General features: G+C 34.0%; 1 non-coding gene across 1 annotated transcript; it reads right to left on the minus strand.

Annotated features, from left to right (window-relative positions):
• Positions 1–964: 964 nt before the first annotated feature.
• TRNAL-AAG (transfer RNA leucine (anticodon AAG)) lies at positions 965–1046 on the minus strand. Its single transcript has one exon. It is a non-coding gene; the product is annotated as a tRNA-Leu (tRNA).
• Positions 1047–25645: the final 24599 nt, after the last annotated feature.

Raw genomic sequence — 25645 nt, forward strand, 5'->3', positions numbered from 1 at the left:
TTTAACTAAATGTTTCCAAAATTTCAGCTGCTTTTCTTATTTGCACTTTTTTGAAAACTTTAACTTTTTCACCCAGGATAATTGCAAGGTCTCAATGCAACCTACACTTTAGCTTCAAAAATTAAAGAATCACCTACAGCTTCTTACCACTTGTCAATTTGGAGGCTCCATCTTCCTCTGCATCCTTTTCGTTCTGAATCTGGATTTCATAAGACCTTAAAATTTAATTGAAGATAACTTCTTAATTTTTTTCCCCTTAAGCTCTAAATTCCAGTATCGTCCCTTTCATGTGTGATTTTAAAAAGTTCTTATGTTAATATCTTAAACTGAAGTATATTGAACCTCGTTATAGACCATGGGTTTCCTGGCAGGGTCGGTATTGACTCCCTGAATTTTAAAGGGGTTCAATGATGATCAAAGGGGTTTGCTGGGGGTCAATAGCTGAATATGATGGGCAATTGAGCAACATAAGGAAGATTACCCCAAAAAAAATTTAATAATGTAAAATAGATAATTAATCGCTTACTGATATAACGTACTAAGGAAAAAATATGCGAAAATTTGTAACATATTTTTTAAATCCATAATGCCTTTTCAAAATACACAAATTTTTTATGCCAAAAATTCAATATAAAATACTGGGAAAAAAAATGCTGATCGAAACCCAAAACTTCAAAATGATCTGGCAACAGTAAGATTCGAACCCTCGCTTCAGAAGAGGTCGGGAGCCTTAGACCACTCTTCCACGGTACCGCATCATACAATCGAGTGAGGAAGAAAACATATAAAATTAAGATAAGGAAATAATATACAAAAATTTGTAACATATTTTTAAAATCAATAATGCTTTTTTAAAACATACGAACTTTTTATGCGAAAAATGCAATACAAAATAGAGACAAAAAGTGCTGATCGAAACTCACAACTTCTTCATCTAGAGCGGTTAACCACAAAATTATTAACCTGGCAGCGGTGGGATTCGAACCCACGCCTCCGAAGAGACTGGTGCCTTATACCAGCGCCTTAGACCGCTCGGCCACGCTACCACATGAAAAGTTTAGTAAAGAAGAAATCTTATTTATTAAAACGATTACCCGGCAGCGGTGGGGTTCGAAACGGCCAACTGGATATAACATGACCTGGTTAGCTACGAGTGACGTCACGAAAGGCGTCCGATCCTTCTGTGAGTTTGCTTCAGATTTGAATGCGGGCATTTCGTTCGTTGTATACATCCCTTTGTTTTTAATAAAGCATAATAATTAAATTTCCAGAGACTTGACGGGAAAACGTATATAAAAGGTCGTATATTCATTTGCAGTTAAGATTAACAACTGAATAAATATTATTTTTTAAGAAATATTCACTAAATTTTCTATGCCATGTTTTACGTTTGCTTGTGCAATGTTTTTACAGAATTTGTTAGGATATACTGAAAAAGAAAGTTTTGAAATAAGTAAATAAAAAAGGCTGTTATTTATTAACGTAATTATATCTTTACAGTTTGCGCAATGAAAAGATTTAGAAGTATAAATAATTCACCAACAAGAAGTAAATATAATTTAGGAAATTAAAAGGCATAAAAAATTATTTTTCCTTAAGACTATAAATATTTCAGAGCTTCCAAAAATTACGCAAATAATTAATTCATTTAAAGTACTATCTTATAAAAAAAACAAAAAAACAGCAGATCAAAAGCCACAGAAAAAAAAATTAAAATATCAAAACATTGTAAATTAAATAAATTACAATTTTGCTGCAACATTACAGAAGACGAATAATTTTCACACATTTATATGCTATCTATAGAAATAATTATAACAATATTTACATTATTACTTATATATACATGCATAATAAACAAAATATTTACAAATAAAAGCCATCCATATAATGTTTCATAAAAGCGTAAAATCAATAAATTTGCTAAACGAAAATCTCAAAACAACTATACACAGAACAAACCATCATTCTGTCTAATTAAGCAAATACTGTGCAAGTTGTACTAGTATATTGATGCAATAATTAATCGCAATGGATAATTTATTTTGAAAAACCATGGAGGTTTTTCAAATAATAAGAAAAGAGCAAAAAGATTAATACATTTAAAATGTAAAAGATACATTATTGAAAATATAGCTGAACTGCATCATATACTATGTTTCAAATTAAAAAAATAAAACGAAGTCATTTACATACCACTCATTTCGTTTTGTATTCTTGACTTTTTTAAGTTTCCTTTCATCGGTTTCTGAATGCATATTATTTTGAAGAACTTTAGTATAATTGTTTAAATAAATATTGAAGTGGTGCTCATTATTTCTTGAAATCTGCTAGAAAAGGGAATTCCACACATTAAACAAGTTTCATGAACATCAAACATGTGAATGTTTTCTACATATATCTCTGTAAGTTTGACCAGTAAAAAATGTTGTTTCTGTTTTGAATTTAGAAATAAAATTTCGTAATCAGGAGATAGAAGTTTCTGAAATATTAAGAAGCACACTGTCACGACAAATATAATATTTAGATTGGATTATTTAATTATGGCAAAGCACATGATACAATATTTGAAGATGGAAGTATAAAACCACCTCGTTTAATAAGGTTTAAATAGTTTGCGTACATCACTTGATTGCAATCTGCGTGAATTTCCTGATTTTCTTTTCGCAAATCAAACTCTTATCAGTAAAAAATAATGACTTACATGACAGACAGTCAATTTTCAATTTAAATACACAGTAGCCAGACACATATGTTAGGACTTCAGCTTCAGCATTATTTCACTGAATCAATATCAATATCATCTAGTATTCCTATAAATGGAGAACAGTCAATTGTATGTACTGCACATACATCAGATACCAACATTTTTAAATGAGTTTTTCCATATCTATTGGAATGTAAATGAAGAATCGATTTTATTCTCAATTTTATCTCGGATTCAAGAATTTCTTGCACAGACACAAGAAAAGATCCTCCTGACATTTGCCGATATGAAGAAAACCTAGATTCTATATTATCTGTCTGAAATTTGCCTGTAAGTATATATTTTGTGCCTCTGAACAAAATATGTTTAATTATGAGAACCATTGTGGATGCTGCGTGAATTAAAGCAAAGAAAGTTTCTTCACTTAAGCTACCACATCTGCGTTTTTGATTCAGCTTTTTCCATTCTTTCAACCAGTTCGAGAATGTTTCCATGAAAGTTAATCTTTCGTCATTTACTGATAGAAATGGTTCACAGTTGGGATTTCGGAGTCTAAATCCTTTCTTCACCTGATTTACGTTCATTATGTCTCACCATTTCTTTATTGGTTTTAAAAATGATTCTGTATCGTCCCAGTTAAGAAAAGAAGAATACTGATTGGCATACATCTGTAAAGCTGCAGAAGTACTTTCATGAAAAATGTTCAGAACAAGTTGAACATTTTGACGATCGAAGTTTGATGGGTATAATGTTTTAAAATTTAATCGATGGGCATACCTTATAATAGATTCTTTTTCAATGCTAAACATTTTTCTCAAGAATGAAAATTTAGGAGAAACCGTCTTATCGAAAAAGTCGTTCAAGTCTTATCGAGAAAGTCGTTCAAGTCGGGGCGCACAAAAGTTTTCTCAGCATCAGTTTGGTTTATCTAATTATTTCTGATCGACTTTAATAGATGCACAGAATCAAAAAGAAGAAATAAATCCTTTGATTCATTGACTGGATTTTTTATATGTCCAGATGCGAATCCTTTGCTAAGTTTCTGAAACATATTGCAATTTATTCGGTTATTATCTGATATAATGCACAAAACAGTAAAACCTGCATCTTCTAATAACTGCAGAACTTTCAAAAATCAAACCATGAAGATCCACTGCAGTCATTTTACTCACTGGTACCAATACAATGATGACTTTGTAATCTGACAATAAGGAAGAAATCATGAAGTGTTGAACAGACGTTGCTTCAATACCTTGAAAATTTTTAGCAAAGCCAATTAATGCTTTTCCTTTATATGCCACCTTTTTTTTTAACATAAACTTTCATCATTCAATAGATTCACCAGTTTTTCATGTTCCAGTAGTCTTTTAGCTTTTCCTTTTACATATTTGCTATTAGCTTCACTACTTGTCGATCCATTAAGCTTTAACAGGCCAGGAATTTTTTGGAGATGATTAATGGAGGGAAGTCAGATTAGTTGACTGTCATAAAGGCAACGATAACAAGCAGCTGATTTGATATATAATGAATATGCGAAGATCAAAATGTCACTGCTATACCTCCTAGCCATTTTACTTTTATTGTATATCTTTATTTGTTCTAAAATAAAATGTTCTGTTCCGTAAGTAGGATCCTCAGGTGGTTTTCCTTCAATATGGACTTCCCAGTTATATACTGATAAGTTATAATTCGATTTTTTAATGTCTTTAACTACCATTCCTTTGGCATAATTATAAATGCTTTCATGTTCACTCCATAAAGGTATTCTTTTAATACATTTTTAAATGCTTCCATTCCAACAGTTTTATCTCCTAGATAAACTGCTATATCCATATGAAGTAATACAAAGATACTTTTTTCAATTTTAGGATGTGGATGAAAACTGAGCAATAAAATATAAATACCAGCAACAGCTTTGTGTAAAATAATATCTGAAGTACCTAAAATATTTAATTTATTCGGTAATACAGAAGAAAAATCCTCAAATGTCCTTTCTCAGAAATTCATTAAAAATATGATTTTCCATCTCTTTTTTCCTCCCTGCTCATCCTCTGAAGTGTTTAACTCTCAGATAAGTATTTTAGACAACCAGAAAAAATGCGTGGGTAAGCATCGTTATTTAATTTAGGGTGCCCTCTACACATCTGAATAAAAGTACCTTCGTTTGTTGGTAAATAATCTTATCGAATATAATAATATCATCTTTTCGAAAATGTTTTTCACACACAACGCTGCGAACACTTAATAAAATTTTTCCTTGGAACTTTTTTTATTCATAAATCCCGTTTTACATTATCCTTTGGAAATCTGAATACTGATCATTGAATATTCATTGGTGCCATAGTAATTGGATTTGCATGCTGGAACGTAACATGGTGCAGGCATGATGAAGACTTAGCTCTACATAGACGTCGATCGTTATTCTTATTAACAAATAAATTAACTGGTAATCTGAATTTAGAAACGAAAATATCCTTAACAACCTTACTTAAATTTAGCAGTAGAAAAGACACGAATAATGGAAAAAAAAAAAACAGCACAACAATTTAACGTAAGAATTCTTCGCTTGCAGTGTCCACACAATGCAGCGAAGGGTGAAAGTTCAGACCTTTGGTTCAGACGTCAAATCACGTGATTCTGCAGCTGACCCGGCCATCTAAATTCTCGCAGGCCACGGGTTCGAATCCATGGCGTCCAAGGCGATTCGGTGCTTAAACCAGCATCTTATAGCCGCTGGGCCACGCTACCATATGATTTAATGTAGTAAGGAACAAATCATATAAAATTAAAGTATGGAAATAATATAACAAAATTTGTAACATATTTTTAAAATCAATAATGCTTTTTTAAAACATACAAATCTTGTATGCGAAAATTGCAGTATAAAATGGTGAAAAAAATGCTGACTGAAACTCAAAACTTCATCATTTAGATGAGCGGTAAACCACAAAACAGTTACTTGGCAACGGTGGGATTCGAGCCCACGCCTCCGAAGAGACTGGTGACTTAAACCAGCGCCTTAGACCGCTCGGCCACGCTACCACAAGACGGAGAGGCGTAAGGAAGAAATATACGAAAATTTGTAACATATTTTTTAAATAAATAATGCTTTTTCAAAATATGCGAAGTATTTATGCGGTATAAATCAAAATGCAGTATAAAATAGCGACAAAAAGTGCTGATCGACACCCTAATCCCAAAACCTCATCAGAAGATATACTCTTATATACTGTTGATATATATACTGTTGTTGTGAAAGACGTTTGGGCAAAATTTAAAAGAAGATTTTAATGTTCGCTTTCTGGACAATGAAAATTTGAATGTTCTAGCTTGGCGCATAAAACTGCTAAATTGTGACATATTTTACCTTAATGTTATTATGCGGGAAGAGTGAATGCATTGAAGGAGTAAATTCAAGCACATGGTCCTATTTATAACAGGGATGATGCGATAAATTTTAAAATTTAAAAGCCATCCGAGAATAATATCCCAAAATAAAAGTTGTTACCGAACATTATTGACTTTTCTCTCTTCTTACCTAGTTGAAAAAGGCTTTAGTTTAGCAATTAATTTACTATGAAGAACGAGAAAGTCGTTCAATATTTTTGAACAAGATGATTTAAGAAATTTTATGCCAAATATTGAAAAAAATTGCTTCAAGATATCATGCGCAGCCTCCATAATTTGACTTGCTTTAGTAGCATAAACTAAATCCAAGCTCCTAACAGCGTGGCAGCGAATTATCGTTGTTTCTGAGGCTAACGACAGAGTCTTGAGAAGGTTTAATAAACATTTTTATTAAATTAGCACTTTTCGTGCTTGAATGAAAGCTTCCATAGACACAATGTAAACCTGTTTAGCCTCTGCGCCGCTGTACCGAAGAGCCACGGCTATGCAGTGAAACACCAGCGCAGGGTGAAATTTAAACAGCGCAGTTCGAGGAGATAGTAAATTTTTTACTTTGAAATAACTCAAGTTTTATTTTCATACATTTCTGGAGTTTTATGAGCAAAAGGATGTTAGTTGGAATTTTGGGCGAATTATACATATCCTGTCCAATTTTTACTTTCAATTTAAACAGCGAGCCATACGAAAACAAAATTTAAATGAAATAAATTTCTTAATTCTTTTCTTCTGTAAACTTAAAAGGGGGGGAAACACATGCCATACAAAACGTAATAATTTTTTATGAATCCATAGTTAAAATTTTACAGTGAAATTTTAAAAGCAAAATTTGCAATAGCTAACTGAAACAGAAAAAATAATTAAAGACAATTAAAGGCACCCCTAAATAAATTGAAAACACTGAAATACATTATAATTATCCGACAACAACTTTAAAAACAAATTACCATGAAAGCTTTTAGACAATTATTTGGAATGACCATTGTGAAAACCAAGAGCAAAGTTTTCACCCAATAGCCAAAACCATTTCACTTACAGCATTACATTTAAAAAGTCTTTAAAAGAATTTCACATAACTAAAACCAAGTATCTCTGACTACAATAACAAAGAACCTTTTCGAACAACGTGGTAAAAGATTGCTAATATGGCCGACGGCATGCTCCTGATGTTATTTCGCACACGCGCAGTGAGGTACGGAGGGTGGATATCTTTGGGATGATTTGGCCCTTTAAAGTAAGCTTCAGGGATATACATAATGTGTCTCTTCGGTCTGACGGAGCCACATTTGCCTCGGGGAACCTTTACTTCTTGTCCTAGAGATTCTTTGTGAACGACATAGGATATAACGATCAGATCAGCTAAGAAAGCCTGAACAGAAAATAAGGTAGTGGCGCCATCTGTTGATGAAACCAGAACTAAAACATAATGTCTTTAAAGGCCGAAGGCAAAGATAGATTGGAATTAGGATCGTTAACTAGAACAGAAAATTTTTTTGAATGTGAAATGCCTCTAGAAAATCTAGTTCTCCAATGGAAGATGTTTTTTGAATAATTTTGGCAGCAGAAAAATTGAAAGTGTGATTTTCGGACCAACAATGTTGAGCAACAGAAGATTTCCGTGTTTCCTTTTCTCTAACATATGCCTCATGCTCCTTGACGCGAAATTTTAAGGCTCTCTTAGTTTGGCCAATGTAAATTAAACCACACTGGCAAGGAATCCTATAAATACCCCAGGAATTCATATCCGGAATGGGGTCCTTCAGTATGGAACTCGGAATTTTATTGATGGAAGAACAAACGACCCGAAAGTTAAATTTCTGCAAAATATGTGCAACTTTATAGCCAATTGATGGAAAGAAGGGAATGACAACAGAATTTTTATAATCTCCTAAAACAAGAGTGTGCCTTTTAGTGTGTTGAGATGAGAATTTTTTAACTGCTTGATTAATAATGTTGGGTGAAAAGCCCCTGTCAACAGCTATTGCTTTTAAATAATTTAGTTCTTCGTCAAGGGATAGTTTGGAGGAGCAAACTTGTAGAGCACGGAAAACATAGGAGTAAAATGAAGCTAACTTTTGTTTAGTCGGATAACATGATTTAAAGTGTGGTGGGAGGCAAATCGATGAAGGTTTACGGTAAACTGTAGTACTGAAGTTGGATGTGTTACGTGTGACCAGAATGTCGAGAAACGGAAGAGAATTGCAAGTCTCAAGTTCAAAAGTGAACTGAATAGCAGGATCAATAGAATTCATTGTTGAAAGAACTTTATTTAAATCATCTTTATTACCTTGAAACAGGGTAAAAGTATCATCTACGTAGCGGAACCATACTGGGAAGTTTAAAGTTTCATATTAATGCATGCAGATATCAGCCAGGATGGGACTGAGGGGGCTTCTCATGGCTAATCCTTCAGTTTGCTTGTAATATTTATTTTGGAAAACAAAATGTGTTTTTATTTTTGACAGGTCCAAAGGTCCGAAACTGCGATCACATCTTCACAAATCATTTCAAGCAACTTAAAACATTCGTTTATCCCATCTGTTGCGAATTGTGCCAGATTATATGCTCTTCCCAAAATTCATAGAAGTGGTATTCCTTTCCTCCCTATTGCATTAAATTTAGGTACTGCCTCGTATCCATTAGCTAAATATTTAGTTTCTAGATTTTCAACTCTATTAGACAATAACATTTACACCATACAAAATTCAATAGAGTTTGTAAAAAAGGTTAAAAACATTTCTCCTAGTAATTTACTCATGGTTTCTTTTGATGTAAAATCATTATTCACCAATGTTCCAGTGGAGGGTGCATTAAGATGTCTAGAAACCAGACTTCGCGAATTTCATTTCTCTTGCATCGAAATTGATGAACTAATTTCTCTCACTCAACTCTGTTTGAAACAAACACATTTTGTTTTCCAAAATAAATTTTACAAACAAACTGAGGGATTAGCCATGGGAAGCCCCCTCAGTCCCATCCTGGCTGATATATGAATCAAAATTGTTTGAAACTTTAAACTTCCCGGTATGGTTTCGCTACATAAACGATACTTTTACCCTGTTTGAAGGTAATAAAGATGATTTAAATAAACTTTCAACAATGAATTCTATTGATCCTGCTATTGAGTTCACTTTTGAACTTGAGACTTGCAATTCTTTTCCGTTTCTCGACATTCTGGTCACACGTAACACATCCAACTTCAGTACTACAGTTTACCGTAAACCTTCATCGGTTTGCCTTCCACCACACTTTAAATCATGTTATCCGACTAAACAAAAGTTAGCTTCATTTTACTCCTATGTTTTCCGTGCTCTACAAGTTTGCTCCTCCAAACTATCCCTTGACGAAGAACTAAATTATTTAAAAGCAATAGCTGTTGACAGGGGCTTTTCACCCAACATTATTAATCAAGCAGTTAAAAAATTCTCATCTCAACACACTAAAGGGCACACTCTTGTTTTAGGAGATTATAAAAATTCTGTTGTTATTCCCTTCTTTCCATCAATTGGCTATAAAGTTGCACATATTTTGCAGAAATTTAACTTTCGGGTCGTTTGTTCTTCCATCAATGAAATTCCGAGTTCCATACTCAAGGACCCGATTCCGGATATGAATTCCTGGGGTATTTATAGGATTCCTTGCCAGTGTGGTTTAATTTATATTGGCCAAACTAAGAGAGCCTTAAAATTTCGCGTCAAGGAACATGAGGCATATGTTAGAGAAAAGGAAACACGGACGTCTTCTGTTGCCCAACATTGTTGGTCCGAAAATCACACTTTCAATTTTTCTGCTGCCAAAATTATTCAAGAAACATCTTCCATTGGAGAACTGGATTTTCTAGAGGCATTTCACATTCAAAAAAATCTTTCTGTTCTAGTTAACGATCCTAATTCCAACCCATCTTTGCTTTCAAACTTTAAAGAAATTATGTTTTAGTTCTGGTTTCGTGAACAGATGGCGCCACTACCTTATTTCTGTCCAGGCTCTCTTATCTTATCCGATCATTATATCCTATCTCGTTCATTTGCGCTTTTGCAGCTGACGATGGTGGTTCGGTTAAACCATCGAAACTAGTCCCGAGAAAATTTGAAAATATAACGCTGATTTTTGTTGTTTGACTTCTGAATTACTCTGTTGGGTCAAAATGAAGCGCAAAAAGGCAAGGTAAAATCAGCAACACAAGACTCCAAAATGCAACGGATGCAGAAAATGTAAAAATATTAAGGTATTATATGAAAATTTCTTATAAATCGTGATCTTATCATCAAAATAAGTTTGAAACATAATTTATTCTTCTGATTCTCAGTCTGTTAAAGAATTCTAATTTTTAATTCTTTTCCGATATTCCGAGTTATCTTACTAAATTTTTTCATGCTTTCAAACTAAAGATTTTTACTTTTTTCAGTTGCTTTTTGCTATCTACACAGAATGCAGATAGTCTTTTTTTTTATCAAACTTAGTATGAGCATTTCCTTTATCATTTTGCTTTTTTTTTTCTGATATATGACTTAAATTACAACTTTTTTATTTTTTCATTCGATCTTCTTAATTTTTTTTTATTAAAAAACTCATAATTCGTTTTTCGTTACCATATATTGCATTGCTTAGTTTATTTCGAATTTTCTGCTTTCCAAATTTTTTTATCTGCAACACGATCTAGCAGGATTATTAGCATGATCTTGAGAGCAACATTTTATTTTTAACATGATCTAGCCTTCTTAAGCTTTTGATTTTTTTGAGGGTGGGAAACATAATTTCTATCGGATGCAGGCATTTTAAAAGAGAAACCTTGTATACCGCTTCTTTCATAACTTGTAATTCTCACATTTTATCTTGCATTAAATATTTCAGTCATTTGAAATATGATCTTCTATAGATACTAATTAGTTTACTCTGACGCTAGACAGGTTAGACATCCACTCATTCCATAATAAATATGAAAATGTATTCAAATTTTATATGTTATGTTTAAAAGGTATGTTGTCAAATTAAAATTTTGAAAATTATACAGTTTGGTTTTGTTTGGCGGTATGAAATTTATGTTTATTCTTTTAAAACAATATCTTGCAAACAGATCCTCGAGGAGTTCTAGAAATATTATTTAAGCCACATAGAACTCTTTCCTAAAATTATTTTCTTTACAGCAACCGTACAGTAACTTCATCAGTAAAGAAAATATATAATAATTCAGTTATAATTAGCAATGCTTTTCTTTGGAAATATTATTGAAATTCATTTTGTCAAATTGAGCATGAAGAGAGTTTACTTGTTGGAAATAAACTTTCGATTTTGAAAGCTTAGAATTACAAAAATCCCTTACAAGACCCTTAAAATGATGTTAATTCCCGCATAAGTAGAATGAAAAGAAATTTTTATTTGTATTAAGAATTTGGTTTTACATGTTTACAATCAACTGATCAGATTTTTGGCAAAATTAGCTGAATTTATATATTTGTTTAAGCTTGACTGTAGTGTATTTGTTTTTTCAGTACAGGCAGAAATTTTGTTCGAGTTTTTACCTCCTCTTTTGCATCTATTAGTTTCTTGCTGAACATTTTAAACTGACAATATGTAAATGAATTAGCCTTATATCTTGTCTGTTTAATATACGTGTTTATCCCATAGCGGTAAAGTGTTTTGAGCTTAAGCATAAGTAATGATTCTTGATCAGTCTATTTTTAGTTTGATTAACAATATCTTAAATCTGAATACTGATATTGTTAAAGTCGTACTATTCAAAATACTCTAATTCTGCTGTGCTAAGGCTGATATACACTGGTGAAACAAATTAAGAGAATTTGTATATTTTATCGAATCGCATGAAAAGAATTGAACTGAAGGAAAAACCATTCCTTCTAGATAAAAATGAAAATCTTGTGCGGCAAATACGTAAGCGTACACATGTGTGTAGGACGAGCCAGCAAAAAAAAAAAAAAAAAAAAAAAAAAAAAAAAGCCTTTATAAGCGCGTGGAGGGTAAGACGAATTGTGTTCGCTAGCACACCTCGGCGAATTTCTTGCTATTATTTTGCAGCAATCTGTTAAATTCACATCGAAACAGTAAAAATGAGTAACAACCAACGTTTAGATGATGGAATGAGGTGGCGAATTGTGGGAAGGTTAGAGGCAGGCCAATCGCAAGTCCAGATATGCAGAGAGTTTGATTTAACGCCCAGTGTCGTGTGTAACTTATGGAAACAGTTCCAGGATACTGGATCGATCGAGAGAAAGCCTGGACAAGGTCGTCCAAGAGCCACGACGGCCAGAGAAGATCGCTATTTGTCCATTTTAGTGAGGCGTAACAGAGGGGCTACAGCTTCTCAGCTCTCTCGGGACCTGTATGCAGCCACAGGAACCCGCGTATCAAGGGTGACTGTCCCCAAAAGACTGAATGAGAGAGGGTTGTTTCCCAGAAGACCGGCTCTTTGCGTCCCGCTCAAGTCTATGAACAGGAGAGTCCGATTAGCATGGTGCAGGCAGCATAGTGATTGGAGTATTGAGCAATGGGCGACCGTTCTGTTCACTGACGGGTCCCGTTTTAGCCTAAACACCGAATCTCGCGCGTACTTTCATATGGAGAGAGGAAGTGACCGGCTACTTGTCCTCCAATGTCCGCGAAATCCACAATTATGGCGGTGAGGGTGAAGGCATCATGTTGGATGGCCGCATACCTCTCCACGTTTCTGACAGAGACTCTGTGACTGGTGCGAGGTATAAGGATGAGGTATTGGAGCCCTATGTTCGCCTTTTCCAGGGTGCAGTGGGCACCGAATTCATCTTACAGGACGATAACGCGAGGCCACATATAGCTCTTTTGGTCGACGAATTTCTCGAGAGTGAGGATATTTATCGGATCGATTTTCCAGCTTGGTCTTTAGACCTCAACCCTATAATACTATGGCTGAGACGCTCTGGGGTGGGCAACTCGCACCCCACCCTCCGAGAACCATCGAGGAACTGAAAACTGCGTTGCTGAATGAGTGGGACCAATTGCCACAGGCAATGATAAACTGCCTTATTTCCAGTATGACATCACGGTGCGAGGCCTGTATGATGGCTATAAGAGGGGACCATACCCCCTATTAATCCATTTGTGTCTTCTGCAACCGCTGTTTCAGACCTTCAGACTCCCATGAGTGTTACACACGAGCATGTATGTCTATTATAACTGTTGAATGTTTATTTTGTTTGTATTATATCAACCTATGTTCACACGAAATTTTATTAAAATCTGTCCAGTAGTTCTGGAGAGATCTTTTAATTTATTTAATCTTTTAATTTAAAATTCTTTTAATTTATTTCACCAGTGTATATGTATATATATTCCAAATAATTTAAAAATTTATTTACATTGTGCAGGCGAATTCTTGATACGCAAATGAGTAATAATTTTTTGCTTATAATTTTCTGCACCATTAGCAATAAATCTGAATTTAAACTGTATCTCATGGAATTTGGGAAGAGCATACATTTTAGAAAATTAGTTGTAATCAGGCAGAGAAGAAATTTTAAGTTTCCGGTGAAAGGCTTTTAGTTTGTTTGGGGAAAATTTGCTAAATTTGGGGATTTAAATATTCACGTTTAATTTCATTTCTATTTCTGATTTGCATATGCATAGCAAGGATGAAACGCGATGTTTGAATGGTTGGAACGAGTATAAATAAGCTAATCCCCCCTGAAGAATCAGTATTGTTTCGCTTTGTTCATTTTAGGTAATTTTTATATGGCTATAATTATTATTAGCACTTCTCGCATCTTACTTTAATGTTAGTTATCATTTAATAAATCCACTACTGTTAGTCATTGCTTGTAGAGCAATTTTTCTATCTGCTGCTTTTTCTTTTACTATTTCAAGTACTTAAAAAAAATTTTTTTTCTAAAACTTTCTAAACATTTAAAACATTTTTTCAAAAACTTTTAGTTTTAAGTTTTATATTACTTTTAAATATCACTAAAAATTACGACTTTGCAAATTGGAATTTATGTAGACTTCACCTTGTAATTCTTAGTTTTCTTTATTGGCTTTCTTAATTTTACTTTAAAATATAGGAATTATAATAGGAGTATTCCCCTTTCATTATTAAGATTATATATACGTATCTATCTATCTATATATGTGGTGTGTGTAATAGAGACTACATAAATGAAAAAATATCTCCTAGGAAATGTAAAGTATAATTTAGATAGTAAATGTGTAGTATCTAAATTATACTTCCCATTTCGTAAGAGATCATGCCTATATTCTCTATTAAATTAAATTTTTAATCTTAGCAGCGATAGCGCAAGATTTTACTTTTTAAGTTATTTTAAAATAAATTTTGAAATTCCTTAATTTTTAAAGTTTTTCTCCTTGTATTTCTTTACAAAGTGAAGTTTTAAAACTGGAGAGAAATGAACACAGAATTTCGTTTTTATTTTTTATTCTAATTTTCTCTTTTTAAATTAGCATCAGTTAAAACTTTCTGCAAAGTTTAAACTAATACTAGTTTCAAATAAATATTTTTATTATTTTGCATTATATTAACTAGGGAAAGACGATTACGATTAATATCAAAATAATTTCGAATACTAAATGAAATAAATATCCTTCATGCATTTGAGCAATAATAAAAGGAGAAAAAGAAATATGTTACGTAAAAGTTTCCAGACAGATTTATTTTTTCTTTTTATTTTAGAAACTTAGGCTTTTATTACCCATGCTATTTCTTCGAGTACAATCAAGATGCGATAAATTTATTTTCTTTAGGTAGTTAAAGAATTTAAAGAAAGAAGTAAACGAGAGAAGGGCAAATTATTCTATCATTCTTTCGAAGAATTCTCGTCAAACAGATGCTGTTTCAAAAGAATATGGATTTATTTCTCATTTAAAGATATTGTTCTAGACCTGGAAAAATATATATCAGGATTCGCAAGCAAAAAATGCGTTCTTGATGCGTTTCGAAGTGAATGATTTGTTAAAGGAAGAAGAAAACGATTCTAAGAGTTTCTAGCTTGAATATCCTCCTCGGTTTATTATAAACGTTTAAATTAGATGGCAAAAACTACGGAAAAAAAAAAGAAGATTGTGATAAAAAGAATAAGCGTTCTTTTCTCAGTTAAAAGCATACGAATTTTACTTCTTAATAGAAAGCGAACTGAAGAAGCTTAACAGTTCCTAAATGGATATCTTCCTCATTATGTTTAATACCGTGTTTGCACCTCCATCAGGATTTCTTTTACGGGAATTCAAGATCTTGTTTCCTCGAGATTTCAGAACATTTTTACAGTTATTTAATTTATAGGACTTCTTAGATGTTTCGAGAAATATTAAAATCGTCTTAAATTTATTTTTAACGTAATAAAATATTGTTGTTGGGACTTATCTCGCTTGTCTGATGACGACATCGAAACAAATCCAGGAGTTTGACCATAACAAGAAGCGCAGAATTACATCTATTTATGGGCCTCGACACCTTACAGACGGCAGTATGACTTTGACCAGCTCCATCCCAGTTTCGAAGGAGATCCCCCTGGAAAAGGATCCAAAATTCTCCCTTCCATCTTCTTTTACCACCAAACCACTCGAGAGGATTATCGGCTCAAAGACAAAACATCAAACCACCCAACAGATATAGCGGTTAGTATCCCTGACTGCTGTGCCGAAGGTCCCGGGTTTTAATCCCGGAGAAGGCACGAATGTTTGTAAATGTATAGTGTCCGTGCGGTATGGGGCACTAAATATGCTGCGAGCCGAAAGTCCTCTGGAGAGGTAATGGTAGGGGAAGAGGGGTGAGAAACTTTCGGACCCTTATCCCCCCGGGGTGCTATCATGGAGGTAAGAAAGGAAGGAGTGGCCAACCGGCACTAGAAGTGAAGCACTGTTTCGAAGCTTCGGTGACCAGATGGTGTGTTCTTTGTTTACATTCAGAAGCTCGCTTGACAGTGATCTGATAGTATTTCGACACACAACAGTTCCATACAAATCGAAAAAGGGACACTTTCACATGAAAGAAACATTCATAGTGTGATAGATAATAGCAATTTGTATAGTTTAGTGACATTTACGCAAAAATCACATCTTGGTTATTTTTCGATAACTAACAACAGCGATTTTGATTATGAATTTGTTTTATAAAATTCTAAGCTGTTGATCTACAAAAATATAAATTTTAACAAAAATATTATGCTTAAAGAATGAAAAATACCTTACGGTACTTTAAAATTGTATACGTCTTTCGATACCCTTGATAGAGTATTCGCTACTTTTATTTTATGTTCCAAACGCCAAAATGTTTTAAATAAAATAAAATTTTTCACCTCCATATATTATTGTAACATGCACCTTTTAAAATTTTTTAGAGGAGAGGCTTTACTGTTGCTCATTTTAAACTCATCATTTTAATTTTATATATCTGAAAAATAATCCCTTTGGGCTTACACGTTTTACTTATTTGGGTTAATTAAAAATAAAATATAATGGATGCACAGAAATTAAAGCTTACACTTTTTACTTATTTGGGTTAATTAAAAATAAAATATAGTGAATGCACAGAAATTAAAGATTTGCACATGCCGGAAATGAAAAATATGAAATATGTATGGGTATTTATGCATGTGCTTGCGAAAAGCATGTATCTGTCTTTAATAAAATGTATAAATATTCATTAAATTATTTATAAATGTATTTGAAATGAAGAATTTATTCATTTATAAACAACTGTGAAGAAATCTAATTATTAAATGTATCTAATTTATAATGATTATAAATGTTATCTAAATATATAATAACCTTAATATTGAATTGTAAACATAAATTGAAATCATGTTGACAAATACGTTATAAAACTATTTAAGCAAGAATTGTTCGTACTGGAAAGCAATCTGTTAAAAGGCACTGTAAAGCAAATGCTATGAGATGCGCACTTGAGAAAGTAATAAAGAGTTTTGGAATATGTGTTGTTGAAATTAATGGTAAAAAAAATCTGATAAGTATAATTAAAAGAATTATTCCCCTTACATTTTATAATAACTCAGTTACAAGTTTTAAATAATACTTTAAAAAAATCCTTATTTTATTCCCTTTCAGAAATGTTCAGAGAAAGTCAAGTACTATTTCAAATATTTCGCTAATTTCTAATAATTCTCTAATTTAAAATGAACCGAATAGAGCATTAATTATAAATTGACTTATATTTTTCGATTTAAAAGATGCTTCAGAAGCCAAAAAATCATGTCATATTTAAGAAAGTATTTTAGGAAGAAGCTCTATAAATAGAAAAGAAATAATGTATAATTTTAATATTAATAATACAATAAACTTTGATCTTAATTTTTGTACCTTAACCGAATAAAATCGAATTACCTTAAATTTTTTTTCTAATGTAATTAACGAAAACTTGTGAAAATATTTCATTCAAATTAAACTACCGTATTTACGCGAATCTAATGCGCATCGTTTTGGGCCAAATGTAGTATTCAAAATTGGGGTGCGCATTAGATTCGAGTGCAAAGTTCGCCGATGACCGTGAATTAACCCCGGCAGGAAAAATTAAGCGTGCTGCACCGCACATTGTTGCACTGAGTTTCTGCTGCCTGGAAAAGCATCGAAGCACCAAAGATTGTGAAATCTTTCAAGAAATGTTGCATGACGATGATGATGATGATGATGAGGAAAGAAGAATCTGCGGCTGACGAAAAGAGCTGCGAGGATTCCAGTGATGAAAACAGTGAATAAAGTGAACGTTTACTATTAATCACTAATTGTAGAAACTGTTAGCTAGATAGAAATGTTACGATTTATTTCATGTTCATATTTTACGATAGATACCGTATATACGGTAGTGGTAATTAACAATGATTGTTTCACATAACAATTGCCCACTAATAGGTTAATTCTATGTTCTACTACTTTATGTATAAATCCATTGTTGTATAAAATATGGTATCTAAATTTAAATAAAATTATCATACCATTAATTGATAGTTTATATACAAATCCATTGTTGTATAAAATAAGATTCAATAAATTCCTCATATCATTGATGCGCATTACATTCGCCGACAAACAATATTTTTATTATTTAAAGTTTTAAAATGGGGATGCGCATTAGATTCGATGGCGCATTAGATTCGCATAAATACGGTATTCTGAGAAAACTGTTCTGCGAAAAATATAGCATTCAATTCCCTTCAGAATGAAATGTTGTTTAAAAATATGTTGTTTTCATATACTTAGGACTGTGAAGTGTTGTAGAAAAAGAAAATATATACATTTATATGCATATTTACGACGCAATTACAAAATATTTACATCCGATCGCGTCAAAACCCATTGAACTTAATGGTAAATGACCCATGTTTTGGTCACCACGTAGGGATCGCCGGCGCTTCAGAGCAGGGTACGGGAGAAACCTGTTTAGGGCTACTCCATCTTACTTCCTACCTCCATCGGTGCTCTCGGTAAAAATTGGGGGGGGGGGCGCAACTGAGCTAAATCGCACTGGTACCTGTAAGGTGCTCAAGGCTGATTGCCAAAGATAGGCCTATCTCGGACTTCTTGCCACGAGGTATTTCGGGGGTTTGGGCTGACTATAGGTCAGACAAGTGAGCATTAATCAACAACAGGCATCATTCCTTTGGATTTCGAGCCCGGGTTGTTAACGACAGCCAGCAGTGCTAACCACTCTACCGATCATGGCGGAAATAAAATCTCACATTCCTGAAGAAAAAATATGGATTAAGCTGTTACACTTTATAATTGTGTTAAATGAAAGCAAATATGAATTTCTACCTGTAATTTAAATCATTTATATTGTTCACCTTTTCTATCATTAATTTAGATCAGTTGATAAATACAGTAATGGAATTTTAGCCATAAACTGAAATTGAAAGGAGTTTTAAGCATGCAGCTTTTCTTTTTCATTTTCTCGGTAGTATTTGCTTTATATCATATTTTAAAAATGCCTTTTAGGATTTGTGGAAGCAAACTTTGCTCTAGCAGTCTACTATTAAACAATTATATTTATCAATAAACATGGATAGTGTGCAGTTTAAGTTAAATTACGGAATGCTGTAAAATGGTATCAAATCCACATACCAAATTCATATTCCTCTTACTTATTTTTAATATTTTAGCAAACTCTGAAAAATGTGCAAAATACGTACATTCTACGTATAATCCAAGTGCGTTTTCCCTGCGATCGCTGCAGATCAAGATATAAGCTTCAACGTAAATGGAAACCTGATGACAGCAGCGAAGTCATAAGGTAAACTGAAAGGAATATCATTAGTATATTCTAGTGGTGGCTTGGCAAATGCGGTCAAGAGCAGGAGACTGACGTTATTTACGGAAGGGGAAAGTAAACGGCTGTGTCAGGGATCATAAGGGGAGATATATTTTTTAAAAAAAAAGTGTTTTAGGTCTCATTCAGTATCAGTATATCAGTATATCATTAACGTAATTAATGAAAGCTATTTGAAACCAAAATAGGATTTGCATTAGTAAATTATAGTTAAGAATAATGGCCCCCATTGTTCTGATTATTACTGGAATAATTTAAAGATTAAATCCGATAGTATCTTAAGATGTTTTTGCAGTTGGAAAAACAAGAATATAACTCATTTTGATTCACCTTTCTTTTCTTTATGAATGACGAATATCTGTTTGCCATACACGTGATCAAATAGGGAATAAGTGTTTAATCCGTAAGATTATAAGTATTGATTAACATTTCCTATAACTACTTCTAATTGAGGCTTTCTAAGAGCAACCCCCTTAATTTTGACTCACAGCTTTTAATTTTAGACTAAAATATGAGCATAGAATGTACCTTTAAACAATGGGATTTTTTTTTTAAACACTGTGGCATGAGAGTGCCTAGTAATAATAGTTTTAGCGTCGCTAAGAATCATTTTCTGGATTCTCATATTGATTTTTTTCCAAAAAATATTAAAAGCTGCAATTGACGATTATGAGCAATGCATAATACATACATATATTATCAGGTTCAATGTTTCTTCTAACCTTCTTCGGAAACATACAATGACCTGACTAGAACAGAGAGCTTACTAAAGCTATGTTCACTAATTGTAGTAAGTAGACAGGATACAGACGAAGGGTATACAAAACCCTTTATTTTTCTTTATATACAATGACTTCCGTACTTCGGAATACAATGACCCTCCACTCGGGGTCTAACGTAAAAGATATCAAAATGAAACTGAACTCTAATTTAACTTTAGAATAATACACGTGTAAGATTGGCCTTATAATAACAGGAAGCGTATGTAGCACAGAGACTGTGAACACTACAATACGTTTAATTTATCAAGAGGATTAAAACCTCTGGCCTGGAAGGCAAATAGCAACTGCGTAACTTCTAAGGTAAGCGGCCTGCTTCGAACTCACTGCTTCCTCTCTCTTGCTTGGCAAAAAGGCCACACTTAAATACTTGGCGTTCGCCAGACAAACTTTGCATAAAATCCTTAACGCTTATAATTCTGGCCGGAAGTAGAAAATAAGAAGTGATAGTAAAGATTTAAAATAAAATAAACGTTAGTAAAACTTAAGATCCTTACATACTTCCCGCCAGAGTTAATTAGTTTGAAACTGAGGTCTAAAACGACCTTGTTGAAAACTTTTAGCTCTAAAATCTAACACGAGGCCAACCTTTTACAACCATAACTTCGTTAGAAACTAGAAAATTTAAAAGAAAGAAATTTGTTACAATAGCAGCTCCCAGGATCTACAACAATCTTTTTTTTTTTTCATCTGTACTGCATCTAAACAGGAGCTTTATTCAATTCTGGTTCCTTCCAGAGATCTGGAAGGAAAACTAGTTTAATGAAATGTTACAGAATGACATTGCAAATAACATATAGAATATACTTCTCTTAACATTCTTATTTCATTCATGACTATTTTAATTATCTCTCCCCGTGCTCTCTGACATGTGTTGTAAAAGAACACCAAACACGAATGTGTTTCTGTCTACGTGTGCCACACTTCCTCCTACAATCAAAACACTAACGTGTTAAAATTCAACATAACGAGACCTCTTAACACACCCTACTTTCAACTCTAAACCCTGAGGTACTATTCTAAAAGTGGCTAACTCTAAAGTGTAGCGTCAGAGAGCCTAACTACATCATTCAACCTTTACCACATATTCGCCATGATTTAGTCTTTACAGTCACAGGAATAACAAATTTTTAACATTACTTTCACTTTTACCATATCACGGTATTTCTTAACATTTAAAATAACAGTTCACACTGTATATAAGAACATATCAACATGCCGTTAATTTTACACATTTGAAAACATACATTAGTAGTACATTGTTAACTTCTATTCTTTTCAAAGCAAGTGCCAATTCTTTCTACATTGAAATAATACTACATTTCAAAAAGTCTTTCAGACTAAAACTTCTTTCTTGCTAGAATGTTTTAAATAAAATTTATACAATAACTTTTTTCAAGATTTAAGTCTTTACACAACGCTATTATACATCAACTTTAGTTTTACGCACGAGTAATTTAAAAACATAATAAGAAAATCGGTCACAACTCATTTCTCGCCCTTTTGGCGATAAAGGTAGACCTCGCATGAGGTAAAACTTCTTGAAATCTGCCACTTGCAGTAAGAATGAAAGATTAACTTAAGTTTGCAAAGTAACATAAAATTTTACTTATCTTTGTAATATTCGGACATCCTTTTCTGGGCCCAATCTTTAAAGGTATAGCAGATAGTAGCTTGGTTGATCCTCCTTCTTGTACGGGCTCGCCCTTCAGTGCTTTCCTCTGGAAGCTTCCGTTTTTCACCAGTACGGCCACCCTTGAACACCTTCCTTTTCCCCTCTGCTTGTGGTCTTGGCCGTTTGAAGGCAGCTGGTCTTGGCGGAACCGGGAAACTTCTGTCGTGATCCTGCTTGGACCTCGTTGTTGGCCGTTCAAATTTTTCTTGTACTTTTTCCTCCGCCGCTGATGGCCCTTCCGCAGTTCGGCGACTTTTGCTGCGGAGAGTTCTGTCGGAGGAGTCGATCTTCCGTTTTAAAGCCGGGTTATAGTTGCCGTCATTTCTCCTGATCCTCTTCACATATGTCGTCCTTCTCCCTTCTTCATTCTGGGGGTGTTCGTGAACTCTGTTTTCTGGACGGTGGAACGGCTTCTTTTTCTTTTTACCTTCAGTTTTTCCGCGGGGCAATTTTCTTTTCACTTGCTTCTGTCTCTCATTGGCTTGCCCTTGTACTTGTCGTTTTCCCACCTCTGGAACTTGTACCTGCGGTGTCTGCCGTGCCGGATCCTGCAAAAGATCTGAAAAGATTTGCATTTTATTACGATCGAAGTAGGGCTTAATTTGATCAATATTTGCGGAACAGATTTCACCATTTCTGGCCTTTAACACTACAACAGCGTGAGTTATTTTTTCTATAACATATGGTCCTTCAAATCGTGGAAAAAATTTGGCAGTTTTATCTTCTGGTGCTGAAGAAAGTGAATGCTTAATTTTTAGTACTTCATCCCCTACTTTATAAGTTACTCCCCGTCGTTTCAAGTCATAATACAATTTTTGTTTTCTCTGTGCTACTTCAGTATTCTTCTTTGCCTCCTTAATTAGTTTTTCTATATCACCCATTTTAAATTCTGGGGCTCTTTGTTGCACATAAAATAATTTATCTAACGGTGTTATAATCTTTCTGCCTAGAAATAACTCAGCAGGAGTTTTGCCCGTTGTATCATGTTTTGCGGTCCTAAGGGCGAAAGCAAATTCATTGACATAGTTATTCCAGCTTTTATGAAAATTTTTAACATAACTACGGATAATTTTCACTATATTTCTGTTCACCCGTTCCGCTATACTTGATTGCGGCCGATACGGGACCATTTTTAAATGAAGTATGCCCAGTTTTTTGCACATGTCTTCAAATATATTACTTACAAATTGAGGACCATTATCCGATATAACTTTTAGGGGCGCCCCGTATTTTAAAATATTTAAAATAGAATCAGTAACTAATTTCGCGGAGGCTCGTTTTAAGGGAACAATTTCGGTCCATTTACTAAAATGATCAACCATAACAAGGAGATAGCGACATTTATTTAACTGGCTTTTTGGGAAAGGGCCCAATAAATCGATGCCAATTATTTCATTGGGAAATTCGGATTTAATACTATTTAGAAACCCGGTCGGGCGGAAATTAATATAATTAACTGCTTGACATGTTGGGCAGGACTGGACATACGCCCTTGTTAACTTTTGCAGTTCAGGAAAGTAGACTGCCTCGCGTACGCGTTGGATAGTTTTTCGAATACCAGCATGAGAAGCTAAAGGGCTGTCATGGAGCTCTTGCAGGATATTTAATCTAAGACTAGCTGGGATAACAGGTCGAAATTCGTTGTTGGAATTCGTAGTTTTTGTATAAAATAATAGACCATCTATTAGTTCGTAATGGGCCGCCCTATTTCTTATCGCCACAATATCTTGGTGGCTAAAATTTTCAGGATCCTTCAAATACTCATAAATACTTCCAAACTCAGGATCCTTACCCAGTTCGGTTATTACAGTTTCTCGGGAATTTATTGTACACGCTGTAAGCATTGCATCTTTTACGGTATTACCCTGTTCGTCTAATTTAATTCGTGATAGGGCATCTGCTACGATATTTTCCTTTCCGGGGGTATGCTTGATTACCAGATTATATTCTTGCAGCTTGAGTGCCCATCTTATTAACCTTGGGGATAAATTTTTCCCTGAGTACAATCTAGTTACCGCCGCATGATCAGAATATACTGTTATCGGCGCCTTTCCAAAATAGACTCGGAACTTTTGCACTGCTAACAGAACTGCAAGTGCCTCTCTCTCGGTCGCGGAATAGTTTCTTTGTGTTTGATTTAAAGTTCGGCTAAAAAATGCCACGGGCTGCTGATTTTGCGAAAGTACCGCTCCTACCGCATAATCCGAAGCATCCGCTGAAATTTCTAAATTTTCATCCTTTTCAGGAAATTTCAACACAGGGGCTTGCGTTAATGCTTGTTTTAATTTTTCGAAAGCACTATTGGCTTCGGCCGTCCACGAGAATCTTGCCTTTTTCCTTTTTAATTTTAACAATGGCTCAGCGATAGCCGCAAAATCTTTTATAAAGGACCTATAATATGAACAAAGTCCTAGAAAAGAAGAGAGCTTCTTTGCCGTGTTTGGAGTCGGATACTTTTGTACAGCGATTATTTTTGATTCATCTGTCTCGATCCCTTTTTGCGATATTTTGTAACCTAAATATTTTAATTCAGGGGCTGCAAATTTGCACTTTTCGACATTAACTTTTAGACCGGCCTCATTTAATAAAGAAAACACCTGTCTTAAATCCTGTATATGTTGGTCGAGATTATCACTAGTAATAATGATATCATCTAAATAGATAAATGTGGACTCTTTCCAAGAACAGGTCTTAACACAATGTCCATGCATCGCTGAAATGTTGCTGGGGACCCAGAAAGGCCAAACGGCATACGCAAAAATGCATAAGTGCCAGACTTGGTTATAAAAGCAGTCTTAGGCACGTCCTCAGGCCTGACCCCTATTTCAAAATAACCATTCGTTAAGTCTAAAGTCGTCATAAATTTGGTTGATTTTATGTTCCTTAATATTTTTTCTATGATCGGTAACGGATATACCGGATATTTCGTTATGGAATTTAATTTACGGTAATCAATAGCGAATCTCCACCTTTTTGGATGCTCCAAAGGATAATCATTATTTTTCTTACATAAAACCACCGGGCTAGCATAACTACTTGAGATGGGCGTTATGATCTTTTTACGTAGCATATCGGTAATATGCCATTCTATAATTTTTTCCTTATTCTTATCATACCGGTATGGTTTTTGACGAACTGGCAATGCATCTCCGGTGTCAATACTATGGTTAGTAACCTGAGTAAATCCTGGAATATCACTAAATAAGGAAGCAAATTCACTTACCACTTGTCGGATTCTATCTTGCTCGTCATTAGGCAGGTGGTCAAGATTTAACCTTGGCGGTTCAACCTTTTCTACACGCACTGGTATCATTGTCAGCCTAAGGGACGCTTCATTAAAATCCAGTGTAGCTTGTGCGTCTGAAAGAAAGTCTATTCCTAGGATTAAATGTGCTTGCAAATTCTTTACTATAAAAAACATCACCTTTACTTGTTCGTCCTTGATACGGATATATAAAGGTACTTTACCTACGCACTTACATTCTTTTCCTTGCGCCGCTAATACTGTCGTATTATCCGCATTATATATGCGGTATTTGCGAAAATACTTTCTAAAACAGACTTCTGCCACACAGGAACACTGCGCGCCGGTATCCAGGAGTGCGGTGGCCGGGATATTATTTACCAAGACTTCAATCTTCGGAAGAGTTAAATTTTTCACCATTACTGTATTTAACTTGTAGGAAGAGGGGTTTTCGTGGCCTTCGGATTTCCGCACCCTCTCGTCAGCAGAAATCCGTTTTAGTTTAAATTATTTTTCCTTTCCGTGCTTTCCTTCTTTCTCCACTGGCCTTGAGACT

This window comes from Stegodyphus dumicola, chromosome X2 (genome assembly GCF_044657685.1).
Source record: "Stegodyphus dumicola isolate Sdum_Otavi_A_Nest chromosome X2, ASM4465768v1".
Classification (NCBI taxonomy): Eukaryota; Metazoa; Arthropoda; class Arachnida; order Araneae; family Eresidae; genus Stegodyphus; species Stegodyphus dumicola.